The 16,693-nt window shown below is 50.1% G+C and overlaps 2 protein-coding genes across 23 annotated transcripts in view; one reads left to right on the top strand and one right to left on the bottom strand.

Moving 5' to 3' along the window:
• The window catches only part of COL6A3 (collagen type VI alpha 3 chain), a 57,078-nt gene extending 50,899 nt beyond the window's left edge, over positions 1–6,179 (bottom strand). For 8 of the 15 annotated variants that reach the window (XM_013178706.3, XM_013178708.3, XM_013178709.3 and 5 more), the window contains exon 1: positions 5,958–6,178. The gene's annotated coding sequence lies outside the window, so the exon portion shown is untranslated. Of the gene's footprint in view, positions 1–5,957 lie in introns of all 15 variants that reach the window. The other 7 variants (XM_013178707.3, XM_048058569.2, XM_048058573.2 and 4 more) reach the window with 5 other exon arrangements.
• Positions 6,141–16,693, top strand: part of MLPH (melanophilin) — a 33,977-nt gene continuing 23,424 nt past the window's right edge. For 2 of the 8 annotated variants that reach the window (XM_066999859.1, XM_066999858.1), the window contains exons 1-4: positions 9,719–9,750; positions 10,993–11,045; positions 11,683–11,730; positions 12,664–12,754. The gene's annotated coding sequence lies outside the window, so the exon portion shown is untranslated. Of the gene's footprint in view, positions 6,277–9,716; positions 9,751–10,992; positions 11,046–11,682; positions 11,731–12,663; positions 12,755–15,731; positions 16,000–16,377; positions 16,453–16,693 lie in introns of those variants that run through there. The other 6 variants (XM_066999854.1, XM_066999860.1, XM_066999852.1 and 3 more) reach the window with 6 other exon arrangements.

Below are 16,693 nucleotides of genomic sequence, written 5' to 3'. Positions count from 1 at the left end.
TACGACTGTCATCATATCCATTCCCGTGCTTAAACTGATGAAACACAAGACAGAAAAGCCCAGCCATGTGCGTTTTTTTTGACACTTTCATGTTGCGTTGGTGGGGAGAAATTATTTTAGTGCTGGTCAGGTCCCGCTTTGTAGAGGAGCCATCATTCCCATCACGATGGCATTTAATCACTACAGTAAGCTTAGACGGCTTTCTTCTTGCCTATTCTGCCACAGGTAATACTGAATATAAAGCCTAGGTTTCTACCATCAATAAACAGCCCTCAAACCCCCAGAATGCCTGACTGCCCTCTGCTCTGTCCTCCTTGCCCACAGGGGACCAGCCAAAACATCCAGGCAAAGCATTCTCTCTTGCTGCTGCCTTTCCTTATTTGAGTTTTGCAGAAGCCAGAATGATAATCCTGCTAGACTTTCCCCTTTGCCTCAGCTCACCTTTTCAGCTGTCCCAAGGATACAAATGGAAATTTAATTATTCCAGGCCCAAGCGATCTGCGTGTTCTGGCTATGTGGCAGAAAGCCCTTGGACTCCCTCAAGCTCGCGTCCCTGGTGGTGGAATAGCCTGCGCCGGCTGATCGCGTTTTGGAAAGGCACCAAGGATAATATGTTATATGTCGTAGCCAAAATAGAATTTATGGAAGTTTGTTATCTATGATCCACCTGGCAAACCTTCTGAAACCATGTCTCCTTCAGGAAAGCTGTATATGTGTTGTCATGGAGATGGCCAATTTATTATTTAATCCTTATTTCCAAGCCTGCAGCGCAGAAACCAGCAATCCTTGCTTCACTGAGAAAATATCCTCCCAAAAGGGAACGCAGTATTTAATGCTTCTTGTTCTCTAAATGGAGCTCAATTACTCAGACGGGCCAAAAGTGATTCAAATACATCAAGCTGTTAACCGGGTCATCATTTAAAAGAAAAAAAAAAATCAGTTTTCTCATTGTTGCCATCTCCATCGGTCTACAGAATCCTAAGAGGGTTAAGTGGGAAGAACAATTCATCCTTTCCTCCGAACCTTGCAAGTTGCAGAGATGGCAATATCTGGCATAACCAGGGGGAGAAAAGGATGCCTTGACTTGGAGAAAGTTCAACATCTAAGTGGTCAATCCTTGTTCCACCAAAGAGACATTTCTCAGGGCTATCAGAGTGGGATTCAATGGAAAGGAAGGGATGATATACATGGCCTTTCCCAAAACCTGGTGCAACTTTGACCCTTCCACTTGTTCCCTGAACATCAAAGCCCCGTGGCTCCCTCTCCTCCAATATTTGCACTTCCAGATGCTCCACGTGGCTGTGGGGCTTTGCCTTTTCTCGTAGCTTTTATGAAAGCCATATAGTGCCAATCAGGCCCTGCTTTTCCACCCATTTTTTTCTGTATAATAATAGTAGTGATGGACAGAGAGGCACCAAGAGCCAACAGCTAGCATGCAGGATGGAATGGGAATGGGAACGCAGGATGGATGGGGTGGGAATGTCTGCAGAGAATGCCTAAACAGAGCCCACTGTGAAAGTGCTAATATTTCTTTCCCAAAAGGCAGAAAGTTATGCTGTTGTCCCCAATATTGGCTGCTGGCACTCAATTCCTCCAGCAGACCTTGCAGCTGGGAGAGAGCAGTCGAGATAAACGGCTGAAAATTCACGTCCTGCCAGCTGCAAAACGACAGGGCTGACGCAAACATTTGGGGGGATTTTGGCTTATGACATTGAGCAGCTGTGGAGAGTCCTGTGGGGCCCTTTATGGGCCAGGAAGGCAGCAGAAGGGGAAAGCCAACCTGCTGAAATGGGGCAGCTTCTCCTCCCACCAGCGCAGTGGGACAACATCCAGCCTTGGGTTTCTTTCATTTGCCCCAGACAGCTTAGAAATACGATGCTTTTTTTTTTTTATCTATTTATTTATTTATTTATTTATTCAAACAATAATAAGCTGGCTGCTCTTTTTAATCGCCTTCTATCCCATTTTAGCCTTTAGGAGGCTCCAGATCTATTTCCAGCTTCTCCTGGGACTGTATTTTTGGTTACATGTAAGTGGAGAGCTGTGCTGATTAATGGAGCTCCCAGGGGAGGCGTTTTAGCTTCGAACTTCCCCAAATCCACCCTAAAATCATACTGGCTGTGAACACACCAGGCTGATTATTAGGAAAGAGAGGCGGAGAAGTGGCTCGGAGGAGGTAACTAATGTCTCTTGGGGACTGGATGATAAAACAGGGAAGAAAAAGAGCCTTTAAGCACAGATGCTCCCTATCAGGGTTCCTCACTTATCCCCCTATGTAGAAGAGGTGCTGGGTGAGGAGATGATCCTCTCATAGGAGGTGGAAGAGAAGCAGAGATAATGTATTTTTTCTGGCCACAGAAGCTGGAGGGCAAAAAAGAGGGATGTGAATTTATGGTAATTCACCTTAATTTGTGACCCCTGTCAGGTGTTTGTTCTGCAAGCTTATTCTTCTGCTCTATTGTCTGAGTGGATTATTTTCATCCTGAATTTATCATTATTATTTCTAAAGGAGAGTTTCTTACAGTCCTGAGGGAGGAATCTCTGGTAGAGCTTTCAGTATAACCACTGTAAACTTGGCAAAAAGGCTGAAAAAGCTAACTACAGAGTGCTTTTAGCAAAGCAGTTTTCCCTGCTTGTTAAGAATTAGCACTGAAATCTGGAGAAACAAGTCTGTTAATAATCCATGTGTGAAAGGACGTTGTGTAGTATTCAGTAATCTGAAGTTTTTATGTCTGTCTTGAGTTTATATAGTGTGTGGTGACCTCTTAATGTAACAGTATGTCCTCCATTTCATCCAGAGCTATACATCTGTTATTAATAATGCCTTCAAAAAGCAATCATTTCTACTACTAACACCATGAAGTGATTTCCTTAGATATTTTCCCCAGCAGCTATTTTCTGCTTCATGCATAAAGAAGTATGCAACAAGTCTGACATTTTACATAATCGTACATTTGACTGGGTGTTTCAAATTTACTTTCTAAAAATCGCTCATGTGATTTTTTTTTTTTCACTAGAGCGTAATTAAAATCTGAAAAAAGTCCAAAGCAGATGAGAAGGCTTAAAAAAAGCAAAACATAAAAGGCGGGGGGAAAAAAACTTTGCTCCAGCTGTTGTGTATCGTTTTGATTCATTACATATGCCTCTCAGCTGGGCTTTGGGTGGGAGGCAGCTATGCCTTCAGTTTATATAGAAATGTGATGTATGTCAAATGTAGGCAGATAGGAATGGGTGCAGGCACGGCCCTGGGGATGCCTCACTGCCCCAGACTGAGGTATGTGTGGTCCTGTTTGCCTGTCCAGACCCATGGTGTTCCCCCAGAATACCTTAAATAAAAGCCTGCAAAGCAGTTGTGGCCCTAAATCCCCACTTTGTGCCTGTGGGGTGGGTTGCTTTGTGCTGGCAGTAGGGAAAAGGGGATGTGGACTCGCAGATGGGTCCCAGCAGCTTTTCCATGAGGGATCAGGCAGGATGAAAGGGATGCCCTCATCATCCCATGGACAGGGCGGATGGGATGCTGCAAACATCATCCTGCCCCCCCTAAAAATTTGCTCTGTGGGGATGTCCAGAAGGCAGTAGTGGAGTCACAAGGCTGCAGCAAGCTTTCCTTGAGTGAGGATACTAGCCAACCAAAAAAGTCACTTGTGGCCACAGCACAGGGGAGAGGTGGCCCTAAAATCCCAGCACAGAGCCATCGCGGCTCAGGTTGCCCTCTGGAGGTGGCCGCCTGCTCCTCTCCCTGTTGGACGTGCTCCCCTTGGATCTCTGTGCCCTGACAGAGCTCTGAGCTGGGGAGGACATCGTCACAAGCTGCTCCCAGCAGTGGTTTGCGTACGGCAGAGGCTAGATGCTGTGGCTTTTCCCTGTGAAATGGCTTGGTCACCCCCAAAACGTGCCCTGAGCCCAGGTGGCACCCAGCCATCTCTTCACCATCCAGCACCAGCCCTAAACCAGGATGTTTCTACGGGCTCAGGACGAGCTCTGTGTGATGGATCCCAAATTTATTTCCCTCAGCTCAGCAGAGCTGCTCCTATTTGCAACAGCCCTTTTGGAAGGGTTTCCCTCCATGCTGCTGGCATTGGCAGCATGGGGAATGTGAGCACTGTTTCTGGGAATATTTCCTCCTATAAACACAGACCTGAGCATTACAAGCTGCCCAGCCCAAAAGGGTGGAAAATCCTCCTGATGTGCAAGCCACTTTAATTTGAAAAACAACATTCAGCACAGCTATAAGGATGCATTGCCTTTATCCCAACCAGCGGGTCCCCTGCATACTAGCATCTAGTATAAATCACATTCATTTCTGTTCTTATAAGCACGCTGTTGGCTTAAAATCTGCTTGTTTTCCCTGACTGAGACTTAAATAGAGTAGTTAATAAGAGGAAAGGGAGTATTTGCTGGAAAAAAAAAAAAAAAGAAAAAAAAAAGGAACTCCCTCAAAGATCAATGACTCTTTATGCATAGTACCCTAAGCCTCACGGCGCCTCTCCACCCAAACAAACCCCCTCCTTAATGTGACACGCAGGTCACTTAAAAGGGTGGAAAAAGTGATGGGCATGTGGAGCTGTGGTAGTGCGTTATGCCAGCCTGAGCCCAGCCCTGTGCAGGTTCAGGTTCATCCCTGTAACGTGAGGCTGGGAGAAAGCAACCCCAGGCTGCCAGAGCTCGCAGTGATGCAAGGAATAAGATGTTCCCTCCGCTCCCAGACAGGCACGTCTCAGAAATCACAGCAGTAACAGTGGTTTTCCTCTGCAAATGCGTTTCAAAACCCAAAAAGGGTTTGCCAAAAAGTGGAAGGGCACCGAATGAATGAATGACCGACGCAGGGCGTGCTGCCCCCCACTCCGGAAACGGCATCCCACCCCTGGCTGCAGTTAATTTCTCTGCAAAGAGGGAATATTTGCTTGAATCTGTGCATGATGGGGAATAGAAAGTCCCAGGCTCTGGGTCTGGTCCCAGTGGGTCGAGGGGTGGTGCAGAGCCACGTCCCTGCCCCACCACCACATCCTCAGGGAGCCCCCCCGGTTGCCTCTGGCTCAAGCCCAGGGATGCTCTGACCTCCACACAGTTCCTAAACCAGGCACTTCTACCCCAAGAATCAGTTATTTAAGCACCCAACCATCAATACTGAAGTATAATTTTTTTTTCTTAAACCAGTCAGTAATAGGGTAAAGCCAGAAGTTTGAAGAAAGCAGCGTTCCTCCCCCCGAGAGCTCACATGAATCATCGCAGCCACCAGGAAGGAGCCGAGAGGTCCCCGCTGCGCCCTCTGGAAGGAAAATGGCTTTGGCCACCTCCTCTCCAGCTGATTTTGTCCCCTGTGCCCACTCAGGAAACTGACTTGGCCACAATCACCCTCACCTCAGGCTCCATTTGGGAAGGAAAGTCTCTGCCGAGGAGGGATGTGGTGGGGTGTCCCCACCATCGGTCACAGCCACCCCCTTGGAGGGGCTCACCCACCTCCCTGTGCCCAAGCAGCCCCAGAGACCAAGCATCCCAGAACCAGGTTCCCCAGCAAATCCCTTTTTCTTTTGGGGGGGGGTGGCAGGCACTGGCTCCATGGGGCACCCCTCCTGGGAGATATGCTTCCATCCCATGACGGGGATTTCAAGGCATGGAAGGCAAGCACCGTCCCATGGACATGGAATAAAACCCTGCTGGGTTCTTTAAAATGAATTTAATTCAATTCCTTGTGGCCAGGAGCATCCCCGTGCACCTGCGGTGCCTCGGCTCGGGGAGCAGGCTTTTGGGGTGCCCCGATGTGAGCAAACCTGCTGCAGCGCTCCACTTATCCACACCCGCTGAAAAGCCAAAGGGTGGCTTCCCTCTAGGGACATTGCTCTGGGTTTTGCCTAAAACACCTTAAAACCCCCCAAAATCGACAGCTCGGTGAGGAGGGGAACCACGAAGAGAAGCGAGCGCAGGCAAAGAGCTCCCACGCGGACAGCGCCACTTACCCCTGAGCGAACCCCCGGAAAATAAAAAAGTTGCTTATTCCGGGATTTTTGGTTTTTGTTGTTTGTTTGGTTGTTTTTTTCCTCTCCGAAGCGTTGCTCAGCCCCGCTGCATGGTGTGCCGCGCGGCTCTGCCCAGCCTGCCTGCCTCCTCGTCACCGTCACCTTCCTCGGAGGGACGAGGACGCCACGGGCGCGCTGGTCCCCGGCGGGTGGCTGCCACGGGTCTGAGCGGGGCTGGGAGAGGCGGCTGGCGCGGGACGGCCGGGGGCCGGGCGCTGCAAATGGGATCCAGATGCTTCGTGCTGACGGCAGGGCTGAGGTCAGAGCTGCTCATCACACGCGGTCCTTCCCCCCCACACACACTGCCCTCCCCTCCCCAGAGCTCCCCTGGGGACGCCTCCGCGCTCGGCGGCTTCCCCTTCCCAAATGTTTTTCCCTGTTATCTGTCTACAGAGGAGGAAAAAAAAAAAAAAAACAATGAGAGAGAGAGAGAGAGAGAGAGAGAGAGAGAGAGAAAATAAGAGAGAGAAAAAAAAAGAGAGAGAGAGAAAATTAAAAAAAAAAAAAAGAGAGAAAAAGAAGAGAGAGAAAAAAATCCGGGTGGCAGGAGGTTATTCCAATAGCACGCCTTTTACTCGGGAGGTAAGGGCTGGGCTTGGATGCTTGCAGCATCCAGGACGTGCCAAGGACCATAGCAAGCTACGCAGGGCTCCCTCGAAGCCCTTCGGGTTGCTCGAGGCTGCAAAAAGCCCAGCCAAGCCCTCCCTGCAGCTATGAGAGGGTCTGTTAACTCGGTTTCCTATCAGATGCAACAGGAGAAGCAGTGGTGGGTTATGTCCTCCACTCCCCGTGCCCCTCAGGGAATTAAAGTCAGACCCTTAACATAAACACTTTAAAACACACAGAGCCTAGAGAAAAATTCCTAGTGAAAGCCTGAAAGGTGCCGGAGCAAGTCAGGCGCTGACAATGAGCGAGTGCCCAATCAGTGATTCATTTTTCACCTTCACCCAGTGCAAAAATACCTTGCACCCTTCCTTTAGCAGAGCAAACCAGGCAAGTCTGGGGTTTATTTTTTTAGCCCTCTGCTTCTGCAGTGACAGAAGGGCACTGGCCAAAATTAAACACTTCAGTCTGGACTGGGTTGCTTTTTGCAAGAATTTATGGTAAGGAAACCAATTCTTTTCTCTTGCCCTTGCTTGGGTCCATATAAGGCTGGAGCTGCGGTTGCGTCCTGGGCATCAAACAGTCAAGTTCCCTTCAGTTGCTCCAAATGGGGATTTATGATGTTTGCTCTAGATTTTGTGCAGTTTGAAAGGCTCGCCGCATTAAAATAAAATAGCTGGAATGCTTCGGGAAGGCGCTGAACTCTCCAGCTGATGCAATAGCTCGCGTTAGAAATGGTGCAAGGACCGGAGGAACCTTGCGGGGGGGCCAAGGCAAACACCCCTGGCCATGTGCCCTAAAGGAAGAGGGTCCCCTCCCCAAATTTTGAATGGTAGTTCTTGGTTGTTCCCTGGGGGAAAAGAGAGGCAGCGCCCCAATAAATGTGCCTGGAAAAAAGGGAGCCATGGGGAAGGCAGTGATGGACAAATGGCACTGGGCGTGGTGGGTGGAGGACCAAGGGCATCCAATGGAGGGGCAATTTGTCCAAACCAAAGCATTTTCTTCAAAAATTTGGTTGCCTCTTGCAATGGCAGAGAGGGATCTGGGGAGCCGGCTGAAGGGATGATGCTGGTGCAAAACAACAAAATAAAATTCAGAGGGGATTTAATACATTTAAAATTTGAGGTTTGAAATTGCAAACCCCAAACGCTTGCTCCTAGCTCACCCACACATCTCGGCCGCACTTCACTCATGCAGTGCAGCCAGAGAAAATTGCGTCCAGTGGCTCCAGTTTGCCGCCACCAGTCGAAACCAGTACTGCACAGCCACACAAGCACCTGGGGTTTGTATTGCCACTGCTTCAGCTGTGCCTTCAGAAAGCAGAATTTTCTTTCTGGCGATCAGGGGAGGCAAGAAAATGTTTTAAACTTTTATTTTTAAGAATAAAAGTACAAAACACAGAAAAGCTCCAGCTACCCCAGAACAGTAGTGAAAAACAGCCAAGATACAGGACTGTAGATAAATAATGTGAAAATATTGGTAAAACACATATGGATCCCATTATGGGCCTATCATGGCTCTATTGAGAACATATTTAACTTGTTAGTGTTTATTCCCTTCGTGATGCAGAATTTGTCTTAATATGGTTCTAATACTGCAGCAGCTTTTACCAAGTGCCCCAATAATTAAATGAGACTGGGAGAGGCCTTAAATTCCCACATGATTGCCTTTATGGCCCTAATAACCAAGCTAAAAGCTTTTCCTTCCCCAAAAGAGGCTTCGTAGCTGGGGACCGCAGCCAGCTGGGAAGCAGTGGGCATTTTGTGGTAGGGGAATTCAATTTTTTCACCCTTTTCCCAGTGGTCCCAACCGCGGTCACTGCAGCATCCTGGGAGGGGGATGTCCCCAGGGACAGGCTTCTTTCCGTCCCCGGATGGTGACCCCCTCTGGAAACTGGTAAAAGGCTGAATCACAGCGCCGTGGTAATTTCTAGAGGGCTGTGACTAAGTTTAGCAAGATTTCCTCCCTGGTATATTAATAACTGGACGTGATGAATGTGATGAGTCAAGAGGGTTTTGAGGAATTCTCTTTCCATCCACGATAATAAAATAAAAGCCCTGCATGCTCCTTCCTCACCCTAATTAAAAGGTGACCACAGTGTCTTCCCTGCAATGAAGGTCTCAGATTGGGGCCCTTAAAAAATTCAGCTGAAGGGCAAAATTTTGCAGTTCTTTTCTGGATGAGCATGAGCTTCTGCTGAGCCTTTTCTACGTGCCATTTAAGAAATGTGCTGTGGATTTCCACGGTGGGCAGTGTTTTCTAGATCCCCTGCAACTGGGAGGATCTGTGCCATCACCTGCCACAACACCAGCCCCATAGCAAGCATCCCTCTTCACATCAGGCAGGGATCGGGGTGATCCCAAATTTACCAGCACACAGTGTGTGCTCTGGTGGTTGCAGCATCTCAGCTTGGCCCCATCCTTGAGCACCATCTGCTGGCTTCTCCTCCAGGGATTCCTTGGGCATCCTCCAGACCCGTGGCCACCTTCATCCCCTCAAATCAAACCCATCCCTGTGAGGCAGGGCTGCTGCGTGCTGGGAAATTCAGGGGTACTCCCAAAACTCTTTCCCCATCACCAACCCGAGCACGATTTCAAAGAGCAAGCTCTTTTTTCTTGCCCTGATAAAACCACGCACTGGCATCCCGCCTGCAGCTTGCATTTTAATTTTGCTCACAATAGATGGTTTTAATTAGCTCCAAGGCATTTGTCATTGCTTTCTTTCAAATAGTCCCCAACCACCACCCCAGTTAGGAAATGGCCCAGGAAATATTTTCTGAGGCTTTGCTTTTCTCTGCACTTTCTGTCTGTCTGTCTCCCAAGGCATTTGTACCACTTTTGATACCACCCTTGGCTGGAGCAAGAGTGGCAGGAGCATCCCTAGAGCAGGCAGAGAGGGTGGGAGAAAGCAAGCAGGGTTATCTGGAGTGGGAATTAAAGCACAAGATAGGGCACCCAGCTCTGTCATTTCCAACCAGCATCCAGGTGCAAATGGGCCTTGACCGCAATCAGGAGCACACCTCCTAATTGGCACCAGGGCTGTGGGGGTATATTAGTGCATCCCCAGGGCTGCTTTGGGTGGTGCTGGGGGAGCTGCTGTCTTTTGGAGGGGCTCTGGTGTGTGATGTTGGGTAATGTATCTGTTTTGTCTCAGCTCCTTTATCTATAGGGCAGTGGGATTTGCATCCCAAGCTTATGTGGAGGGTAAAGAGTGGTGGTGGGCATGCCTGCTGAGGAGCTGCCTTGTGGGGGCTGGAGTGTCTGGGGCTTGACTCCTGTAATTAGGAGAAGCCTTAAGGGTGAAAGCAAAAATTTCAGATTCTTCCATATGGCCAGAGGGGAAAGTCCTCCTGGAAGGAAAAATAGCGTAGGGCTGTTTTAAAGGTGATTTAGTGGCTTCTTAACCATTTTCTTATATAGTTCAAAGCCAAAGATGAAATAAAAGTTTCACCTGGCAGGAACACATGAGAGTTACTGAAATGTGCTGTTTCTTTCTTTCTCTTTCTTCCTTTTTTTTTTTTTTTTTCTCCTTCTAAACCAGATCTCCTTAAAGCTTTTGGGTATGCTAGAAAATGTTTTGCCAGAAAATGTTTTGCCTCTGATAAGCCAGGCATTTTTAAAAGGGTGCCTGTCTTGTTGCAATGCCTCCAGCTGAGGCCAATACTGCTAACTAAGCATAGAGATGGGATAAGCCCTGAAGAAGCAATAAAAGCAAGCCCATGGCAGGGCTGTGCGTGCTGTATGAATGTATACATCCTTAATCCATGTTTGCATGGACACAGGAGAGGTTGTAACTCAAGTGAAGAAACCTGGAGCCTGACAAGCTGCTGCCTGCACAGAGCCCTGCTGCTGGAAGGGCTGTGCAGTGTCTGCAATGGGAAGGAACAAACTGCTATGAAATATGTAAAAAAACAGGAATAATTTCCCTTCTAACACAATGTGCAGCTTGTAGGTCAGTAAAATATAATGTGAACCACAGTCCTTGGCTTCTAGGAAAGAAACTAGATGAGATATTTCTCCAAGTAGGAGATGTAAGGCTGGAAATGGGTTTGTGATGTGTCTTGGCCAAAGCAGACCTTGCCAGCCATTGCGATGGCTGCTCCTGTTTTCTTACATAGATGCTTCCAGGCAGTGCCTCTTGAGATGTAAAGAGGGAGAGGAGATCACTGAAAATGTAGAGCTTTGTGTAGATACACCCGTCCTGGGGGGGTTCTTGTTGAGGTTCCCTATTGCAGGAATAATGTCTGATGAGGCATGACTTGAGAGATGCTGAGTTTTTCCCCTGCAGGTGGCTGAAGCTCCCTTGAAAGCTAAAAAAAAAGCCAACATTTTTTGCCTAAATACACCTCAAATTCTCACTTTTCTTTGACCAGATGCCAGTTCCCCAGCACCACCAGCTCACCTGCACAGGACCAAGTACAAACCAGTAAGTGGGACTGGCTGTCATACCAGATAAAAATCTCACATGGGGGGAGAAAACAGGACTCTGATTTAAAAAAAAGAAAAAATGCACAAATAACCTAGATATAAGGTCCCGCTTACAATCTTGATACAGTGGGGGGTGGAAAGTGAGGGGAAGCATTTGGAAACCATTTATCTGGGGAAAAGATTGTTGTTTTGCTGAGGTTTGGCAAGTAACATTTTTGCTGAGGAAGCCAGGCTGGTTTTGCAGTGTCTTGTCATCTTGTAGCTTGGTTTTGGGGAGCAAAAGCTGGCCACAAAAGTTTGGGAGGTCAGTAAGATCCTTGCTGCATCTGGAAACGTCTCCTGGATGCTCACAATATCTGCAGTGATGCAGGTGTCCCCATCTCCAAACATGGGACTCTCTTTGGGTGCCCTCAAAGGAAAGGGGCTGGGGACATCCCTGGGTGTGAGCTCAACCTGTCCCCACGCAGGAAGAGGTGGGGACAGCTTTGCATGGTTACTGTTGCTGTTTACCACCCTCCCTAGCCTCTCATGGAAAAAAAAATTAGGGAAAAAATCCACATAAAATGTGGAGCCAGCAGCCCTGCCAGCCTGACTAATGCAACCTCTCTCAAATGTTTCATTCATTCATCCCACAGCAGGACGAGGGGAAATGGCACCGCTCACCCCCGGCAGAACAACGCCAGGTTTGTCCCCAAAAACACCCAGCAGCCGGTCACCTGCAAGCTGGGATGGGTCTGGTCTCTCTGGGACCTATATGGAAGAGGCAGGGGGTGCCAGAGCAGCCTGGAGGAGTTACGTGGCTCTCAAATGACTTGGCCAGGCACCCCGTCCCCTTGCCTTGGGGACAGCACGTTCCCTGCTCGCCGCTCCTAGGGAGGAGGCGTGTGGAGAGAGTGAGTGTGCCGCGGGTGATGCTCGGTGGCTCCCAAAAAAGCTGCCACCAAGCACGTTGTAGGCACCTCCCCTCCACCCCTTCTGGAAAATGCTGGGAGGACAGAGGCTTGCTGGGCACAAAGACATGAATTCAGAGCATTTCTGGGGGTGTGAAGGTGCAAAAAATGGATTTGAAAAGACTCCCTAGCTCTCTGGGGCTGCTGCTTTTCTGGTCAGCCATAAACAAGAGGTTTCCCGGCTGTATGGCAGCCTCTTGCTGGGGGGCTGAGAAGTGACTGCTGGTCCCCCAGAGCCCCTCGGAGGCTCAAAGAAAACCTCCCCCAGCCCAGATAACCCCTCCAGGTCTGGCACATGGGAACAAAACCCCTGCTCCAAGCTGGGGTAATGGCAGATGCAAGTCCACAGCTTGAGTATGCAGGTATTAAAAACCTGGAAAGGGCAAGTTTTTGCCCAAAGCAGCCCTGGGAAAAGGGCAGGGTTTCTGAACCCCTCGAGGAGCTGCCCTGCTGTGGGGTGGGAGGATGCTGTCCCCTCACCTGGCCTGAAACGTGGTGTTGGTGGGGTGAGAAAGCTGGGGATGAGCAGGCAGCACAGGAGCAGGTGGGGTGCAGGCACAGTTCCTAAAGTCTTTGGGATGGATCCTGAAGCTAGGATCTCTCTGCTTTATTTAGGATCTCTTTGCTTTACCCTGTGTGTCTTTTCCTGCCTTATCTAATGCTCAGGGGTCCTGTGGCTGGAGAGGAGATGGATGCCGAGAGGACAACGTGCTCCATCACCAACACCAGCATCTGTGGGTTCTTGGCTGACGTTACGGTGAGCTTTAATTTGTTTCCTCTCCCAAATCACAGTTTGGGGGTCTCTTAGTGGCTAAAATTTTTTGGTGTAAAAAAAATTTTTTTGGTGTGAAAATACCAGCCGGACCCTCTGGCTGATGAAATCAGACACTTGAAGGATGAATGAAAAATATGTCGTAAGTGAAATAATCCCCTGCCGAGGCTCGTGGCCACGGGCAGCAAGCGAGGGTGCCTGCAGCGTGCAGAGATGTTCTCCTATGGTGTGATCCCAGCATCAGCTGTGTATTTAGCTTAAGTAGTCCTTCTGTGTGTCCAAATGCTTTTAAGGGGTGATGATGTTGGTTTTGTGTGTGTTGTGGGGTCCTTTTTCCCCCCACACCTAGCCTGGGGCATCACAACCAGGTCCAAGCCAGGCACACATGGACGTGGTGCTTAGGGATGGTTTGGTGGTGAACTTGGTGGCATCAGGTGAGCACGGAGTTGAGGGTCCTGAGGGTCTTTCCCAACCGAAGTGATCCTGTGATAAGGGTTGGGGGAGGTGTTATTTAAAGGAGGAGGATGCTGCAGGGGGTGTAGGTGTGCAGGGAACAACAGCCAGATCCTCTTTGCTGTCTAACGGCAGGAAATATTTTTACATTATATGACCTAAAATGCTTCGCAGAAATGCCAGTTTGGCCTGTGTTCAGCTAGGATGAACACCAAAAAGAGAGAGAAGGAGACCTGATTTTTTTTTTTTTTTTTTTTTTCCCCTGTAAGAGGCCAGCCCTGGCCAGGCTTCACTGCAGTCATGGGACAGTAGCTGGGATTTTCCTTCTCCACCAAGAGAAGGAACAGGGAGGAGGAAAGGAAATGGTAAGCACTCCCCGGGGGCTGGGAGAGCTTTCCAAAGGCAACAGGACAAACAAACGGGGATTCTTAGCGATGGGGCTGGCTTCTATCCACATGGTTTGGGCTTTTGCAGGGTGGGAAGGGCACCTCTCTGTCGGCGGTACCTGGCGAGAGAGCTGAGAAAAACTTGTTTACGAGAGAGAAATATGGTGTGTCCTCAGCTAAAATTCCTCCTGGGTGCTGAGACGATGCGGAGACGGCTTACAGGTACAGGTCCTGGTGGGTCTGGTGGCATCCCACCCCATCCCATCCTTAACCCTACACCAGGATCGCATCCTGGGTAGACCCCAGGTTTTGCAAAGCAGCAGCCCTTTTTTAATTTAAAAAAAAAAAAAAAAGGGGGAAAAAAAACTCATCATGTGCTCGCTGCCTGCATTTTCTGCTGGGCTCCGCACGGTGGCACAAGGAAACCTCTCTCCGGAGGAGCATCCCCGAGCTCTCTCTCTTTCCTCCAGCGCTATTTTGGCCAGGAGAGGAGCAGCACAAGGCTTCTGTAGGTGCTGGATGCTTGCAAGCCAGGCAGGGATGGGGGGACACCCCACAGCCTCTCGGGGGCTTTTAGGATGCCGGGTGCCTCTGCTGGGCATTTTGCAGCTCCCTTTGGAGAGCCCCAGGCTGTAGCTTGGAGGCGTGCTGCTGGCACCGTTCCCTTGCCAGCCTGCTCTCCTCCTCGCTGTTATTCCCGTGGTGAAGAGTGGCTGGCTGCTCGGATGGGGGGGGGGGGGGGGGGATCATCATCTGACCGGCCCCAAACCACACAAACACAACAGCCCTGTGGTTCTGCCTTCCCCTTCGGCTTGCCTCGACGGCTGGAGGAGGAGAAAAGCAGCTGATGCTGCTTCAGTGCTGGAGCCAGCCGGCTGTGTAACCAGAGGCTGCTGATAAGCAGGTGACTTATCAGCCCATCTCCACTTGCAGCATCCCACCGGGGTGTCACAGGGAGATTTTGCTTCAAAACCCAGCCCAGGGAGAGGCTGATTTTGTGCAGGGCGCCTCCATCACCTTCTGCACCATCTGCGTTAGGGTCAGCGCTGCCTGCCCCTCCTGTGCCCCGGCTGGAGCCTGCCAGCAGGGCACGGGGAGCCAGCAGCACGTGGAAAAGAGGGCAGAGAGGGCCAAATGGAAACTCATTAGGGAGCGGATCGACCAGCAGCCCTCCCTCGGCATGGCTGGCGAGGTTCCTGTTGCGTGCCCTTGCTGCGAGCGCTTGTGCAGCGGTGAGCTTTGCGGCTCCATCCTGTCCTTCTCCTCCTCTCTACCCCTGGGATCACGTCTGACAGGGACAGCAGCAGCCTGAGGGCTGGGAGCCAGCACCAGATGATGCCACCCAGCTCAGGAGTGTTATAAATTGCATGCATCACAAGGAGCAGGTTTGGGATGGATGGAGATGGAGCTGCGGGCATGGGAGCTCTGCTTGTCCCCAGCCCAGCTCCGGGGCTCTGTGTCTTCATTTCCACACCAACCTCTGCTCCATCGCACACCTGCCCAAACTGTCTCCTACCAGCTCAAAATCTGGCCAAAATCTTTGTGCCCTTGCTTGGGGTTAAGGGCAGACAACAGGACGCACCTCGGCAGGTCTGGGAGTGCCATGGCACTGTCCCATATCGGAGCAGGTCACAGGAAGGGAACAAAAAAAAAAGAAAACTATTTATTTTCAGCCAGTGTTTAAATAGATTGAGCAACACTCTCAGAACACCCCGTGGTGCGAGCACATACCTGCGGTTGGCAGAGCTGGGCTTGGCCAGCACAAAACACCCCGTGAAGCCTTTGGGGTCCCCGAGGTACCCAAAAACCCTCATAGGAGAGGATTAGGGGAGAGCATCATCTCAGAAATCTTAGTGAAGAGAGGGTTATTCCAGCACAGCCAAGCTGCCCTGCTTCCTCGCAGGTTTTACCACCTGCATTTGGCTTGCTGGGTAGGTCAGCACTGCATTTATCAGCACCGGGATGTGGCCTTACGGCCGCACAAAACCTTATCTCATCCCCTATTTCCGTGTGAGCAGGGTGGGTGCCAGGCTGTCCCTCTGGAACAACGAGGGCTTGTTTTTCCCCAGGGGAAAAAGCTGTGATAGGCCACGCCGGGGCCCCAAGGTGCTTTCACTTCTCCTGCTTGCTCCTCCTGAGCTGTCCTGCAGGTAGAGATCCCGAGGCCGGGTTATAAACCCCACTGTGAGAAATGTTCCCAGCACTGCTGCAACCCTATTAAGTGCTCTGGCAGCCAAGCGCAATTGTTTGTGTGAATTTCCTGGGTATTTTGCCAGCTTATGGGATAGAAGTTGGGGTGACCTCCCAAAGGGTGCCCTCTCCAGGATCCTACATGCTGAATTTGGCAGCAGGGCTTTGTTTCTGGTGATCAGCCCCGTCGCCTCGCTCCCGGTAAGTGTAATCTTATTTTTCGTGGTTATTCCCCCAGGTTTGACTGTAAAGCTGTGTTATTGCCCAGCATTACATTAAAATCCATCGCAGCCCAGCGAATGGCACGCAAAGGCCTGAGGAAGTGGGGTATCATCCCCTCCATCTCTGTTTCGGTGGCACGATCGGATGCCAGACAGCAAGTTATCTCTGCCCCGCCGTTACGCGCTGCAGCCATCCTCAGCCTGCCTGAGATGTGCCGTGTCTGGGGATTCAGCTCAGAGAATCTGGGCAAAATCTGATCTCAGTGTTAGATAGCTCTTTCCACGGACTTGCATCTGCTCAGTGGTGGTTTCTGATGCGTAAATAGTGAAAGCAAAATATCTGGGTTTTTGTTCGTAGTTCGGTGCCTAGAAAGCAGGGTCCAAGTGAGCTCCAGGCCAACAGTTTTTGTGCATCCGAAATCCCATATTCGAGGTAAGGTTTCTGGTTATAAACACATTGAATTCGGCGTGGGGATGTCACTTTTTTTTTTTTTTTCGTGGATCTCAGCCAACCTCCGGGGACTCGCCTCTGGTTTTCTTCAGAAAAACCGAGTCCTCTGCTATCAGCCCTTCCCTTATGTCGTCTCCCCAGCAGCATCTCTCAGCGGGCTGGCGGCAGCAGAGGAGACATGGGGTCTGCTTCTCTGCCTGTTAACGGGGTAAGGAGACCCCCC

Source organism: Anser cygnoides, chromosome 6, assembly GCF_040182565.1.
Source record: "Anser cygnoides isolate HZ-2024a breed goose chromosome 6, Taihu_goose_T2T_genome, whole genome shotgun sequence".
NCBI classification, from domain to species: domain Eukaryota; kingdom Metazoa; phylum Chordata; class Aves; order Anseriformes; family Anatidae; genus Anser; species Anser cygnoides.
Note: the sequence above shows the minus strand (reverse complement) of the source record. Positions and strands in the feature narration are given on the sequence as shown.